Below are 15,131 nucleotides of genomic sequence, written 5' to 3' on the forward strand. Positions count from 1 at the left end.
AGAGTATGAGAAACGCATGCCGCCTGGACAGGCCGTCAACTGATGGGCTGCTTATAAACCTTTCTTCCTCCCCCTGTCACTGAGAACAAAGCTGGCACACGGCACAACGATGACAGTTTTTCATAGAATTTGGTGGATTTTTGGAACAATAGTTAATCTGCATTAAAGCAAGTACTGATTTCTAAAAAAAAAAAACCAGGCTTTAAATTACTCATGAACACTTCCTAAAAAGTGCTGAGGAAATGTGTTTTGTCAAACTTGAGATTCATGATTTTTCAAAAACAAATGTGCCATTAAATTCAGATCATCCCTAGAATATTTTAAGAAAAAGAAAAAAGAAAGGCAAGAAGAAAAGAAGGAAGGAAGGGAAGAAGGAAGGCGATGAGGAGCCCTGAGAGGCCAGTCCCTGCCCGTGAACCGGCTCCCAAATGACTCCGCACTCACCCTGTGCCTAGGCAATGACTCCTGGGCTGACATTTCCTTTGTCGCTTCCTGGGTCCCAGGACGGACTCAGAATGAAGGTCCATCTCCTGACTTCAATGTCTGGGGTGATGGTGTCGGAAACCTGGGCTCCTGAGCCTGGCCACACCCTGCCACTACTCGCTCCCTGCGGCTTCAGAGGGGTCCAGACTCGCTCTGAGTGGCGGTCTGGTTGGACCCCAGCCTGTCCCAGCTTGGTCGTCCCTGCTCTGCCGCATCCGGGTCTGTGGCCCTATATCCCGACCTGAGCCCGCTTTTGCCTCAGACAAGAGCCTCCGCCAGGCACCACAGTGCCAAGGGCCGGCACACAGGCCCGTCCCTCAGGCCCGAAGGAGGATTTCATTTGCACAAGAAGCATTTTTGTGGCATTTGAGTACCTCAGGCAGTACTGTTGCTGTGATGTGCCTGCAAGTATTTCCACCCAGGTCCATAGTCCAGGGGCCGAGGCCGGGGCTTTGCACACCTGGGGGAGACAGCGACCGACCTGGCCTGGCGGGTCCGGACCTGCTGCCCTGCCACTTGGCTAATTTTGGCCTCTTCAGTCATACCTCTCAGGCTCCCATGCTAACAGCAGCAATCTGTTCTTGGAAGTCAGATGCTCTGTGCAAGATGCGTATTCCAGGTGCTGTTTTCTCATTATTTTCAGTGGGAAGAATTAAGATGTGCCGTATGTCAGACCCGGTCCTCCAAGCGATTTCTTGTGGGATGGTGGGAGTGCGTGGGAAAATGCTGGCCAGTGCCTGAGACAATGACAAGGTTTAAGGGGAAAGACCTGGCTGCAGAGATCCATTAATTAATAATTAATATTAATTAATTCATATTATCACGCGGCTACTGCTGGAGAGAAAGGGGGGAGGGAAGCTCACGTGTGTGTGTGTGTGTGAGTGTGTGTGTCTGTGTCTGCAGGACTGAGGACCATGGGAATGTCCACCAGGTTAGGGTGGAGGTGTGGAACAGGAGCAAGCCACTAATTTCTTTTTCTTACCCATCCCGATGTTGTTTCCCTTGCTACAGCAAATAGAAATCATGTCAGTAACTAAACAAGGTAAAATAATGCATGATACAAATTTCATATTTGGCAAATTCCATATTGCTCTCCTCTTCTGTCTTAGAGATTTAGAGGCTATTAAATAGACCTTGTGATTTTTACAGTGAATTCAACCCAATTTTCTTTTAAAATATTTTTGTTTCTTTAGCTGGAAAACTGTGACCTCTCTTTAGGAGAATTAAATTCCCAATTCTGCTTTCTGCTACTCGTTGGCTTTAATAATTATAGCAATGTAGTTATTGCAACTGCACTTTTAAAATTCTCATTACTTTTTTTTTTTACTTTGTTTGTCACACATGGCTAACTAGGTCCACTGCTGCCAGCTCTCTATTTTCTTTCATTGATCTACATTTATGCTTTCACATTAGTGTAATGCATTTCCGTCTTTTCTGGATAATATACTTACAAATACAGTGCCATTTGTCCTCCCTTATTGTTCTTATTTTCTTATGTTAATCCTAATGAGTTTAATAATTATATTTTCTAGTTCAATAAATAATCCTGTTGGGATTTTAATTGAAATTGCATTATCTCTATAAATTATCTACAGTAGATTTATCATCTTTTGATTTAACCAGAAACAGAGTATGTCTCACCATTCTCTCAAGTTATTTTTTTGTTTTCTTTTTAACATGCATGGATTTAATTTTTCATATAGGTCTTACATTTCCCTTTCATAGTCAGTCTACTATTGATTTTAAAAATACATTTCCCTCCTTTAAAAAACTCTTTATCCCTGTTGTTTCCTTTCCATATCATTATTTTAACAATTAATATTTTGGTGCTGATAATTATTAAGGGAAAAGGTCATCCACATTGTTCTGTCCTTTCTCGGGAAGTGTTTCTTCCCAAGGGTGTAGCTGTCCTGTTTTAAAGAACCCTTGATGTTTCTTTCATTCATTCATTAATTCATTCATAACGTAATCAACTGAGTGTGTGCTGAGGGTGTGTGTCAGACACTGTTTAGGCTTTGTGGGCAAAACGTTTGACTGAAGATATGAAAGCTCTCTTTAGTTAGCTTCTATTTTATTATGGTAAAGTTACATTTTATTGCAGTATATTTTCTCCTTGTCTTTAAACTTTAAAACAGGAAGAGAATATGTAATTTTGTGCCTTTTCTTCACAAACCCAGGCGATCATCCTGCTCTCGCAGATGCACAGAGGGCTCACTGCTCCTAGAATTTACTGCATTTGCGGGGATGGATGCTTGTGGTCTTGTCTGGATCCATAAGAAGTGCTCTCTGAAATAACAGCTGAGTCAGAAAAAAATGAAAGCACAGAAAAATTGGACACGAATGACTAAGAAGTTTCATGGTGTAATTTTCCTGTATCCTGCAGAGGAGGACTCAGGGTGTGGGGGCTCAGCACCCTGCTCCCCTGCTTCTCACAGGCCTAGCAGAGAGGACACTTGGAGGCAGTCTACGAGTGAACCCTGTCTTGCCCCGCTGGGATCCTCAGCAGAGCACTGTCTGACCTGCTGTGGAGTTTGAAAGGAAGATCCCAGCTGTCTGGGGCAGTGGATTCCAAGGCCACCCCAGGGCTCCTGCCTCTTGGGATCATGTCATTGTGTATTTTCTTCCCTTTGAGCATGGGCAGGGTCCGTAACCTACCTCTAACCGTGGAACCCAGCCAGGGTAACTGGCAGGATGCCCCTTCCAGGATTATGTTACAGAAGACTGCAGCTTCTGCCTGCCTGACAGGGTCTTGTCCTCGCTGGCTTCTGGGACATGAGCTGCCATGTTGGGCAGCCCACAGGGTAAGGAGCTGGGGTGACCTCCAGCCAGCACCCAGCATGCAACTGAGGCCCTCAGTCTGACACCTCACCAGGATCTCAGTGCTGCCAGTGACCATGAATCTTAGAGGCAGGTGAGACCTGGGTCCCAGTGACACCTGAGTACAGGCTCGTGAGACCCTAAGTGGAGGACCCCCTGGCACTGCAAGGTAATGCGCGTGTCCTGTAAAGCTGCCAAGTGCACGGTGGTACCGTGGTGCAGGAACAGAAGGCACGTGCTGTTTTGCTGAACACAGATTGCAGGGAGCAAGGAGAGAGGCTGGGAGATCAGCTAATAGGCAACGGGTGTCCAGGCTGGCCTGAGCCGGGAGGCAGCCAAGGAGAGGGGTGGAGGGGTAGCGGGTGGGGTAGGAGACCCTGAGCCAATGCATGCTGGGCTGGGAGGAGAAAAGGAGTCAGGATGGTGGTGGGAGTTTGGCCTGAGAGACTGGAAAAATGGATTCTCTACCAGCTGCCTTGGGAAAGGCTGTGGTGAGCCACTGGGGGTGAGATCACAGCTCCCCATGGGTTATGCTGAGACATCTGCTATACACTGAGTGGGACGGAGCCAGACGTGCAGTGGGAAAGGCTGAGTGCCCAGGGTGGGATCCACACTGGAGAGTCCACAGGACACAGATGGAGCGTGCAGCTACATGGCAGTTAGCGCACCCCAGACAGAGGGAGGAGGGGGCCACGGGCATGGAAGCCTCCCTTGTGAGGAGCAGGAGAAAAGCAGAGGGCTGGCAGCGCTGTCTCATGAGCTTTCCCCTTTCTTTGAAGCTCACCGCAGGCTGCTCATTGAGGCATGAAGGTCAGCTCAAGGACAGGGGTTGCTGGCCAAGGCTGATAACATTCTGAGCAATGAACAAACTATGGGCCACTGGGAGTCAGATGTCAGGACTGCACCCTTGTCCCAGGGCAGCAGGCTCCAACTTCCTCCTAGACATGACCTGGGGGCCTTTGAGGTACAATTTTATTTTTGTTAGCTTGCTTTAGCAGACTCCCTTGAATAATTTCCAAAATGTTCCTTGTATAATCACATCTTCACTTGTTATTCAGAAGTTGATAGAATCATATCATGCAATCCTCCCACAGCCCCACGATTAATTTTTATTGCCACTTTTTGGATTTGGGAACTGTTATGGCTTGTGTCTAGATGCCTCCAAAAGCCTCATGCAGTCATAGGTATGGCTTTTTCAGAGGTGGCTGAATTTAGAGCGTGTGATGCTGGGATAAGGGTGTGTGATTACTAAACCAGCCACTGATGGACTTGGCACTGCCCAATCCCCGTAGTGTGGAGAAGATAAAAGGGGCAGGAAGACTCTGTTATGGTCTCTTGTTGCTTTTGCTACTATATGGGCACCATGAACTGTTTCTCCTCTGCGATGCCCCTCTGCCGTGTATCACCTTGCCTTGGAGACAGCCAACTGTGGACTGGAACCTCCATAAACTGTGAGCTAAATGAACCCTTTCCTCTTTTAACTTTGGGCGTCGGGCATTTTATCTCAGCAACAAGACAAAAGTAACTAAGACAGGAACTGAGGCTGAGCAGGTCTGGCCTGGGCAGGGTCCAGCCTTGGACCAGGAAGAGCATCTCTGGGACCCCCAGGACCCCAGCTCTGGCTCCTTCTGTGCTGGATGGTCATGGGAAGCCAACTTTGCACAGAGGCGCCAGTAAATAAGGCTTTAGACCCAATTAAAGGAGCAGTTGGGAGACTGGATGGATAACGAAAACATATTTTACTGGAACCAAAGACACCCAGGCAGCTGCCATGAGTTATCTGTGTGGGTCAAAGACCACATCCTCATGGGAACTAGGATGGTTTCCTTTTTCTGAAAATTGGTGCCATTGAGCTAGGTTTACTCATTAAATTATTAAAAAATAAGTATGTGTGCCTGTTAGATTTTACATTTCCTTCCAGTGTGAGAAAAATCTATGATTTATATGTGACAAATGCCAGGTTGTGTGGGGGGTAACATTCATTCTTACAGAATTCAGTGACTACTGTTACTTTCTTAATAAAAATACATCCAACCCAGTGAGCTGCCTTACTATCCTTTTCTTTGAAGAAGCTGTTGAGGAAAAACACACATGCCTTCTATTTTCCAGCTACCAAATGGGAGGTACGGAGCAGTTGGTAAAATCGGGGCCTATTCAGAATTTATGCATATTGTCAAAAATTCTTGCACAACTGTGAAAATGGCCAGCTCTCGAGTTTGCAGTGATTTACAGAGCAGAACTACTCAAATGATAAATTTCCCCCTGAGGTCTGACACTGAGCCTCTCTGGGTCCCACCATTTCAGACTCACGGGACAGAGATTTATCTGTGTTTCACCAAGTATGAAAAATGTATGGGTGGAGGGGTTTCCGGCGGGTCCCCCCAAGTCATCCAGCCACCTCCATTAATGTCAGCAGGCCCATAAATCCTTCCGCCTTCTGAAGGAAACAGCTTGTGCCACTGCACGGAAGCCTCCTGAGGTGTAACTTTGCTGCCTATAAATTCACTTACACTCAATAAAGGTGGTTGACTGCACATGGACTTAATTATTCGGCCTCCTTGGGAAGCTGAGGGGGCACCCTGGTTCCACGAGGAGAGGGGAACCCAGCGTCCAAGCGAGGCAGTCTCTCAGTGTGCATTACAAAATCTGATTTATTCACTGATGTTTTTACTTATTAGTGGGAGATTACAGCGGTTATCTTTTGACATCAAAGTTTCCTTCTTGACCTGAAAGTATTAGATCACATTCTCCTCATTCTCCAGTGCTACTGGGTCCTCCCTATCCAGCCTCTTTTCTAAAAATTTTATTTAAGGAAATAATGTATTACAGATTACACGATGGCCTGCTTGGGTTTTGATTGCCCTTCTTTTGAGAAAACGATTTATTTACATGCTTCATTTTCACCTTTTGCAAATATTTATTTGTAGAGGAAAAATTAATCCCCAGGCATGCACAAACCACTTTAGGAAGGAAGGAGAGTTTTTCCCATTAGAAGACATTGTCATCTGATTGTTTCTCTTCACTGACCCACGCTCCCAACCCCAGCCAGCCTTCCTCTGGCATCCCTGCCTCATTTAGGGGAGCATAGCACCCCCTTTTCCAACCCATGAGTCCAGAAAGCCTAGGTAAATAGTTGGGGGTGGGGAGAGGAAGTCAGCAAAGTGTTCATGTGTTCATTTAGGTTTTAAGCTATGTGCTGCTTTTGAAAATGGGAACCGTCATAAGCAGCAGCAAGAGGGCACTGCAGAGGAGGGTGGCTCCCGGGTCTAAGGGGGAGTTCTGTAGCTCCTCTGGTCCAGACATGAATGTCTGTCATGTTTATGAGGCAGGAAGGTGGGTGGTTCTGTCCTGAGTTAGCACTGGTGACACAGAAACAGCTCCAACAAACTGCAAGGCTCAGAAGCCAAAGAACAGGGAATCCTTGGCCACAGCCCTGCTCTATACGGACAAGGTTGAGGAGATGGCTTCAAGGTCATCCTACTTCCCGTGAGAGTGACCTCAGCAGCTTAGGGTGAGGTGCCCCACATTCCTGGCACAATGTCGCTTTTCATTTTTTAAGGTGATGTTCAGCCACTTGTTAGGGTGACTCCCTAGGATGGAAGGCACAGAAAACCCCAGTCCACGGCCACCCAAGGTCCACGAGTGGGACAGATGGAGAGGCCCACGCAGGGTAAAGGGGCCTGAGGCTTCAGCCTGGAGCAGGCTGCGGGCTCACAGAAAGGGAATCTGCTTGGAGCCCCACGTCTGTCTTTCATCAGCGCTCGGCGCCTGGGTGGACGCGGAGAGCCGCTGGTTGTTGGGTGCTCTTAATTTGATTTACTGTGACGACCGACATCAAAACATGCGATTTCACGCGGCCCTGCACCTGTCCCCAGGCCGCTGGGTAATGCCTGGACCTTCAGCTCTCAGTCACCTCTGATGTCCCTGCTTGAGCTGTGTATTTTCCACCAAAACGGCGGCAGGGAGACGAGGTTTGCTGTCTGGATGCGGGTCTGCATGTGAGTCTGCAAAGCCTTCACTCGCCACAGCTGCTTCCGGGAATGTATGAAAATGTAATCACAGGAGGAATTTCATAAGAGTAAGCCCTAGCTCGCCTCTCTGTGCAGGACCATCGCCTCCTTTCTGAAGCTCCCGATTTATGCAGAAAACTTGGAATAGACAGGAAAAGCATAAACACAGCTCAGCCTCGACTACCCAGGAGGCATCTACTGTGAACATACTGGTGGCTTCTCTGATATCCTCCAAAGTCCTCAGAAATGGTCATTCGCAGCCTTCCCTGAAGTCATAACTTTGGTTTTACACAATGCTTCCGTTCCAGAAAGTCTTTCCCCAGAAAGTCTTAGTTCTGGTCTTCTTTCCGGTCACCGTGTTTGGAATTCGCAAGTTTTCCAACTTCTCTGTGTCTTTAACAGCCACAAGCCAGCTCCTCCAGGTCACGGTTCTCTGGTTCTCTGATGCTCCTCCCTCTCTTCCTCCTCCCCTCTTCTCCTCCTTCCTTTTCTTCTACTTCTCCTTCCTCCCCCACACCTTTCCTCTAACCGCATGAAGCCACCACAGCACACCACGTGAAGAAGCTGAGAAGTGGGGGAGAGAAGGAATTAGGATCTAGGAGAGGCTCGGGCTGCCAGTTGGCACCCAATAGGCCTTGCTGCCTTGGGCACCTGCCATTGCCATGGAGTGGAAGAGTCACGAGGAGGAGGAGACCTGATGGATGTGTGGGATTCAGAACTGAGTGTGAATTTCAGCCCTGCCTCTTAGGAGCTGCGAACCCCAAGAACAGCACTCATGGTTTCCCAGGTAGAGGCACAGAGAGGGTGACTGGCTCAAGGTCCCACAGCCCACCAGTGGGCAGTGGGACAGCTGGGATTTGAACTCAGCCACCCAGCTCCAGGACTCCACCACTTGTGTGTGTGTGTGTGTGTGTGTGTGTGTGTGTGTGTGTGTGAGAGAGAGAGAAGTTATCTTTGGAGGTCATGTTGCAGTAACTTGTTTAAAACAAATATTCATTCTCATTCTCTATCTCCTTCCTCCTCCGTGTGTGTGTGTGTGTGTGTGTGTGTGTGTGTGTGTGTGTGTGAGAGAGAGAGAGAGAGAGAGAGAGAGAGAGAGAGAGAGAGAGAGATTTGGTACCTGTTTGTTGTAGATGCAGGGGCCATACTATCACACCAGGAGATTAAAGGCAGTGGCTGCAGCTCTCTGCCCAGCCATGCCATCCTGCCCAGATTATGTGAAAATTGGAATAAGGCTACCCACCCAGTTTATGGTACTTTCAGATTCTTGAGGCCCAGAAATAAAAGGAGTCCTTGGGACCTGGGTCAAAAGATCTCCAGGCCAGTCTTCAGGCAGTGAGCCTCCCCAGGGGAGGCTTCTTCCTGCCTTCAGGATGTAGCTCATTCAGGGAGATTCCAACCAAGTGGGGCAAGAAGTGGAGGAGGCAGGGGCATGGCTTTCTACTTAGAAGGACCCTCGGGGCCAGAACTGTATCCTGTTTCCAGCCGTTATAGCACTTTGTGGGTTCTGATGCCTGTGAAGGGTTCAGGAAAAGGCCAGGGCACCTCTGCGACAAAAGACCAGGCTCCACAGACTGGCTGGGTGAGCTGTTGGCTCTAAAATGATGCTTACTGATGAATCCGGGAGCATGGACGGCCTTTTAGGACAGGCCTCAGTCTACAGACAGCAGGTATAGCAAGGTGCTTCTGGACACCGGGGTTCAATCTGGCACTGTGGGTTCAATCTGGTGGCCCTGAGGGCAAGCAGCTGCCCAAATTTAGACTCCTGAAAGTTGTTGAGTACACAGAGTTTCCTCAACTTATATTGGGGAAAAATCCTGCAAAGAGCTGTAAGCTGGAAATGCAGAAGTGGCACTTGGTATGGTGACGGGGAGCCCTAGCTGGAGGCAGAGGGTAGAACCATGTCCTTCCAGCTTGAGCAAAGATCAGTGCTCAAAATTTGAAGTATAGTTTTTATCAAATGAAGGTTCCATTTGCATCAACTGCAAAGATGAAAGATTTTTAAATTGAAACTTCATAAACTAAGGACCACCTGTAATTCAAGATTCGCACAGATATAACAGCCATCTTGGAAATGCTCAGAAGCAGCATGGGACTAGGGGTCACTGTAGTGGGTGGCAACAGCCATTGGCCTAGGCTCTCCCAGCTCCCATGGTGCTGTGCTGCCTGCCAGATGGTGTCGATGAAGGAAAGGCCGGAAGAGCTTCTCCCATAGCATCACTGAGTTGCTCTGGGGAGCCATGAATAACGGATCACAAAGATACCAAGTCCCTGCCAGGTCTGGGGCCACCTGCCTGACATCCCAACACCGAGAAGTTGAAGCAGGAGGATCACAAGTTCAAGTCCAGACTGGGCAATTTAGAGATGTAGCCAGAGAGCCTCTCTCGAAATGAAAAAGTAAAAAGGGCTGGGGATGTAGCTCAGTGAAAAGGCCCTGGGTTCAATTCCCAGTAAAAAACAAAAACAAAAACAAAAAAACAAGTCCTGATCCCTGGAGCCTGTGCATGGTACCTACATGCAAAGATGGTCTTTGAAGTTGTACTTGAATTAAGGATTAGGAGACTACCCTGGATCACCTGGTGCACCCTAAATGCTACTGGAGGAGTCCTCTAAGACACCAGGGAGCTCACACACACACATACACCGTGGGTGAAGGTGGTGTGATCACTGAGGCAGATCAGACTGGTGTGGGACACAGCCAAGGGATGCTGGCAGCCCCCAGGGCTGGAAGACTCAGGGACAAGGCCGCCTCTAGAGCTTCTGGGGGAGCACAGCCTGCTGACACCTCAATTTCAGACTTCTGACTTTCACAAAAGAATTTGCTTTAAGCTACTGAGTTGGTGGCAATTCATTTCCTAGCAAGCTAACAGAATGGCCAGGTCAGAGGCTGTGTGAAACCCTTAGAAATCCTGGTATAGAATGTGTTTCATAAATGTTGGTTTATTATCATTTTTCTTACTGAACACACAATGTGTCCAGTCACATTCTAATGGCAGAGTGGCAGGGGCAGGACAAGAAGGAGCCTCCCATTTGAGTCATGACTCAGAGCAGGAGGAGGACAGAGGTGAAGGTGAGGATGTCAGCGTTTGCTGGATGAAGAAGTGAGCATTGACTGCTGACATCCTACTCCTGAAATGACAATCATTGACAAAAGTCGCTGTTTCAAATGGCTCCTCCTGTGCTAGGACAATGCACGCCACCGCCACACCCATCGGGCGATTCTAGGTCCCCAGGGTACTCATTTGGGGTGAGGGACCACAGAGGGCGGGACCTCCCTGGACTGGCAGGCAGGAGGGAGCCAGGAGGCGGGGACGGTCAGCTCAGGGACACAGTCTCCCTGCATGCACCACAGGACCAGACACAGCCAAGCAAACCCAGGAGACAGCCTGGAGAACTCCCAGAGCCAACTCACTGTGCGATGGCATGAACTATGTAACAGCACACAGCTCCTTGTGATTGGAGAAAACGCCACTCAAAATAGGAAAAATAGCTAAAAATTCACAAACTCAAGAAATCTGCAGGCCTGGGTGTGGTATGTGCATCATTTCATTTGATCCCTACCACCACCTTGGGCAGGTGATACTCCTGCCTCTGACAGATGAAGACAGGGTGAGGCTCAGAGGGGTGACACCCATGGGTGACAGCAAGCAGGAGCGCACAGGGTGGGGTTGGGTGGAAGCAGGGTGAGTGCTCCTGTGGCGGCCGAGTTTCCCTCACTGCCTCCCTTTCTCTCTTATCCCGTAGGCTGGTTAATAAAGTCATAGCAATACTATGCCAAAGAGCCTGAGGATCTGATATACATATGTATAAAATTCTATATTACAAAGAATATACCTACATTCAGGGGGCACTTACGTCACAGAGCACCACAGAGCAAGCAGATGCCAGAGTAGCTCACAGACATTGCACTTAACACAAAACCAAATTCACAATGATTCTTTACCCCCATTAATAACACTTGCGTGACTTAAAGGATCACTGAGACAGTATTTTTCTTTTATCAACCTGGGAAAACATTAGATTGTAATCAATTCATTACCTGGCACATCTGTGTAATTGAATGCCAAGTAATCATAAAAACATCTGGAAAAACGCTCTTGGGACTTGGGAGAATCCAGTGTTAAAGTTTTAAAAATTAGAGGAAGGATTCATAAAACTGCGACTGAAAGTATAAATGAGAGAAAGGGCCTAGAAAGAAGTTTATCAACACCTTTACAGTAGCTATCTGCATGTGCAGAAAGCGCAGGTGATTTAAATGCTTTTCTTTATACTTTGTTTTGCAAATTCTCTACACTGAGTGTGCATTCACTGCTTCTAAGGATGGGAAGAATACTGCATCTAAAATAACCTAACATGCGACTTAACCCCTCTGCAGTGATGCACACACATAAAACGAGCCATGCACAAGTATTCTGAGTGTGGCACACACGTTACTTGTGCCTCCTCATGGTTTTTGGTGTTGTCACTGTGTCCGATTGGAATCTGTCCTGAGGACGGATCATGTTTCATGCTCCAAAAGACAATATTTGCTTTTCATTTGGCTTTGATTTAAAAAAAGCAAGAAGGACCTTTTTTTTAATCAAAGTCAATCAGACAAATGTAATCCAATTATGAAAATAAATTCTCCCTCGACCTTATGAGATACTTCAAAAAGAGGAATTTTTTAGGGCTGGGCATATAGCTCAGCGGCACTGCACGAGGTACTGAGTTCAATCCCTGGTACCGCACACACAGAAAAAGAGGGATTTTTATATCTTTGTGAATTCCACACAGTGCACCCATGAGAATGCCTCTGACCCGCCGCCAGACTGTGGGGTGGGGAAAACAGGACGATGTGTCCTCCAGGGACTGGTCAGTTACATCTTCAAAGAGAACCCCTAAACCCGCGACAGTGGTTGCACCTCTGGGATGACAGCGGAGCTCACCCTGTCTCCTGTGACCCCCCAGCATCTCGGGTTGGGGTCAGCTACCCCTGACGCCAGCCCCATCTGCTGCATCCTGGAACACAAGCCAGGTCCTGGAGGGTGACAGAGGGGTCACCTTCAACTGCTTCTCTGAGATCAGGGGGTAGGAAAAATTTAAAGGCGACACAAATTGATCACCTTTCTTTCTTTTTCCTTGAATAGATTTTGAATTGAGGTTTTCGTTATAAAGATAACACTGGAACAAAAGAATTCCCCTGGTACTGGGAATGTAAAGTAAACCGTAAACCCCTCCCGTCCCAGGATGGCCGGGCCCCTGGCTCCCAGTGCCTTTCTCAAGAAGGTGTGGGTGTGCACACACGTGTGCAGTAGGTTAGATGTGCTTATGCATGTGGTGCCCCCCTTCCTTATCTGCAGTTCTCTTTTCTGTGGTTCAGCTTTGCTTACTTGCTGTCAACTGCGGGCTGAAAAGCATTAAGCACAGAATTCCGGAAATGCATAATTCACCAGTTTCACACCGTGTGCTACTGGGACGTGTGGGGTGAAATCCCGCTTTGTGCTCCAGACTACCGGGAGGTGGGGTATCCCGGGTCTGTCACCCATGCTGTACAGCTCTGCCCGTTTCTCACGTAGTAGCAGTCTGTTACTAGATGTACTTTCTCAGTACAGAAGTGTTTGTGTTCGGTACCTTTTACTTTATCTAATAATGTCCCCAAAGCTCAAGAGTAGTGATGTCAGGGATTTTATTGCAGAAAGTATTATGCGTATTCTATCTTCTTATTGTTGTTACTCTCTTTCTACTCCTAACTTATATTTAATGCTTTGTGTTGTAGGTCTGTAGATATAGGGAAAAAACTTACCATAACAGGGTCCAGTACTATCTGTGGTTTCAGTCAAATACAGGGGGTCAGGAAACATATCCCTAGGACAAGGGGACTGCTGTACACATATGTTTTAACTTATGTGGGGCTATAATCAAGTATGGTGTTTTTGGCCTTGTTTTGTCACTCAATAACATATTCGACTTAAAAATGTCCATGTGAAAGTAAAGAGCCATTTCATTTATAGAAAACATATTTTCCAATACCTATTCTCTGACACATGAGCAAAGAGGGGAGGTTTCTGATAACAGAGACTCATGCCCATAGTACATATGATCCCCAGTACTGCCAAAGTGAAGTTTTATGTGATAAACTGACGTGTGCTGATCCAAAGACTTAATTGCAACGCTTTCCTGCCTAAATCTCTGTGATCGCAGTTGCACAAAGCCACCCCAGGAATATTTTCTCCAGACACAATTACGGAGTTGGTCAAGAATGGCAACCATGCCCCTGCTTACACCTCGCACTGAATTTGCTCAGTCCCCTCTCCTCAGTGCCTGGCACGGCGCTGGCTGGGCTGTGGTATCCAGGCAGAGGCCCAGGCACATGCGGGCTCTGAACACCCCACATATAGGGGTGATTCCTGCCCTCAGTCAAAGACAAGAAAACTGACGCACGGAGAGGCGAAATGACTCGCCCAAATTTCACAGCGCTTTTGTGGGAAGCAAGGACCCCAGTTTGTGCCTGGAGGAGGACAGTGAGGGTCTTCTCGGAGCACAGCAAGGAGCTGGGAGAATCAGGGAGGAAACAGGGAGGGAACTGTGTTCACTCTGAACTCAACATGGTACTGAGGGGTATGGTGCAAAAGGGGAGTGGAGGGACAGGGTGGGCCCATGGAGTCCCTGGCCATCCTCCTCCTCCAAGGGTTTCAGGCAAAAAGGGGGTGAATGCTGGGACTCCAGCACCAAGTGAAGAGTTGCAAGGGGAACCAAGGGGCCAAATCACCTTCTACTGTTTATAACGCCCCTGGCTGCAGTCATGAGTTATGGCAGTAAAGACGGACTGGATGCCATGCTACCCCAGAGGTTTGTGGCGAGAAATGACACATGTGAGTCACATCACAGCTTCTGTGGGGTGGGGCTCAGATGTGACTCCACTGGGTGACTCTGCCCTGGGGCATCTCTCACAGCCACGATCAGTGTCCAGCAGGGAAGACCGGCGGGCAGGGTCTGTTGCCCAGTCCATGCTTGTGGTGTGGACAGGGCTTGGAGCCAGAAGGAGACGAGAGGTCATCACTTCTGTCAGATTTCCCTCTTTCCAAGTGTGTGGCCTGGTGGGGTCAAACCTGAGGACTGGGTCTCTGGAAGCCAGCTCAGGGCCTGCCCGCCCCAGACATAAAATCTTTCACTTTTGAGAACAAGTCTGATTTTTCCATTGCCAACGTTAAATTTCCTGCTCTTTATGAGCTGGCCAGCATTAGTTAGCTTGGGACCTGAGGTGACACACAATGTCCACTCGACAGATGGCCAAGTGTCCTTCCTCTCCCTTGGGACTGATCAGGTCAAGTGGACTTGGAAGTGGTGCTATCCAGACTACCTAGAAGTGCTGCTTCTAAGGTGTGGCCAGGGAAAACACCCCCGGAAGCCAGCTCTTGTATGCAAAGCTTATGTCACTTAGAACTCCTATCATCTCAGGGGACCTGGGGCCAGATGTCCAGCCCAGGGAGTCTGTAGCCACCTCAAGGATCAGGACAGAGAGGGCCCAGCACTGAGCACTTCTGGCAGCAGCCCGCAGGTCCTGACAAGGAAGGGCAGTGTGACCCGGTCGCTGCTGTTCCTACGCTTTCAGATAGAACTGTCCGTGACATTCTTCCATTCTGGGGCTGTGCCCCCTACCCATTCTATGTGGATTACACGGACCCTGTTTTTAAAAAAAACAGGACAAGAAAACACTTCACTAAAGACTTCATTTCTGAATTCCTAGCCTTGGTATTTCACGTTTCTAAAATGAAGCTGAGAAACCTCATTGTTCTACACCAGGAGCCTCTGTGTTTCAACACAGGACAAGCTCGGCCAGAG

The 15,131-nt window shown here is 48.2% G+C and overlaps 1 protein-coding gene across 3 annotated transcripts in view; it reads right to left on the reverse strand.

The window, feature by feature from the left end:
* The window catches only part of Iqca1 (IQ motif containing with AAA domain 1), a 125,196-nt gene that overhangs the window by 82,753 nt on the left and 27,312 nt on the right, over positions 1-15,131 (reverse strand). The gene's annotated exons all lie outside the window — the stretch shown is intronic.

Source organism: Fukomys damarensis, unplaced genomic scaffold, assembly GCF_012274545.1.
Source record: "Fukomys damarensis isolate Sample0158 unplaced genomic scaffold, DMR_v1.0_HiC HiC_scaffold_16, whole genome shotgun sequence".
Classification (NCBI taxonomy): Eukaryota; Metazoa; Chordata; class Mammalia; order Rodentia; family Bathyergidae; genus Fukomys; species Fukomys damarensis.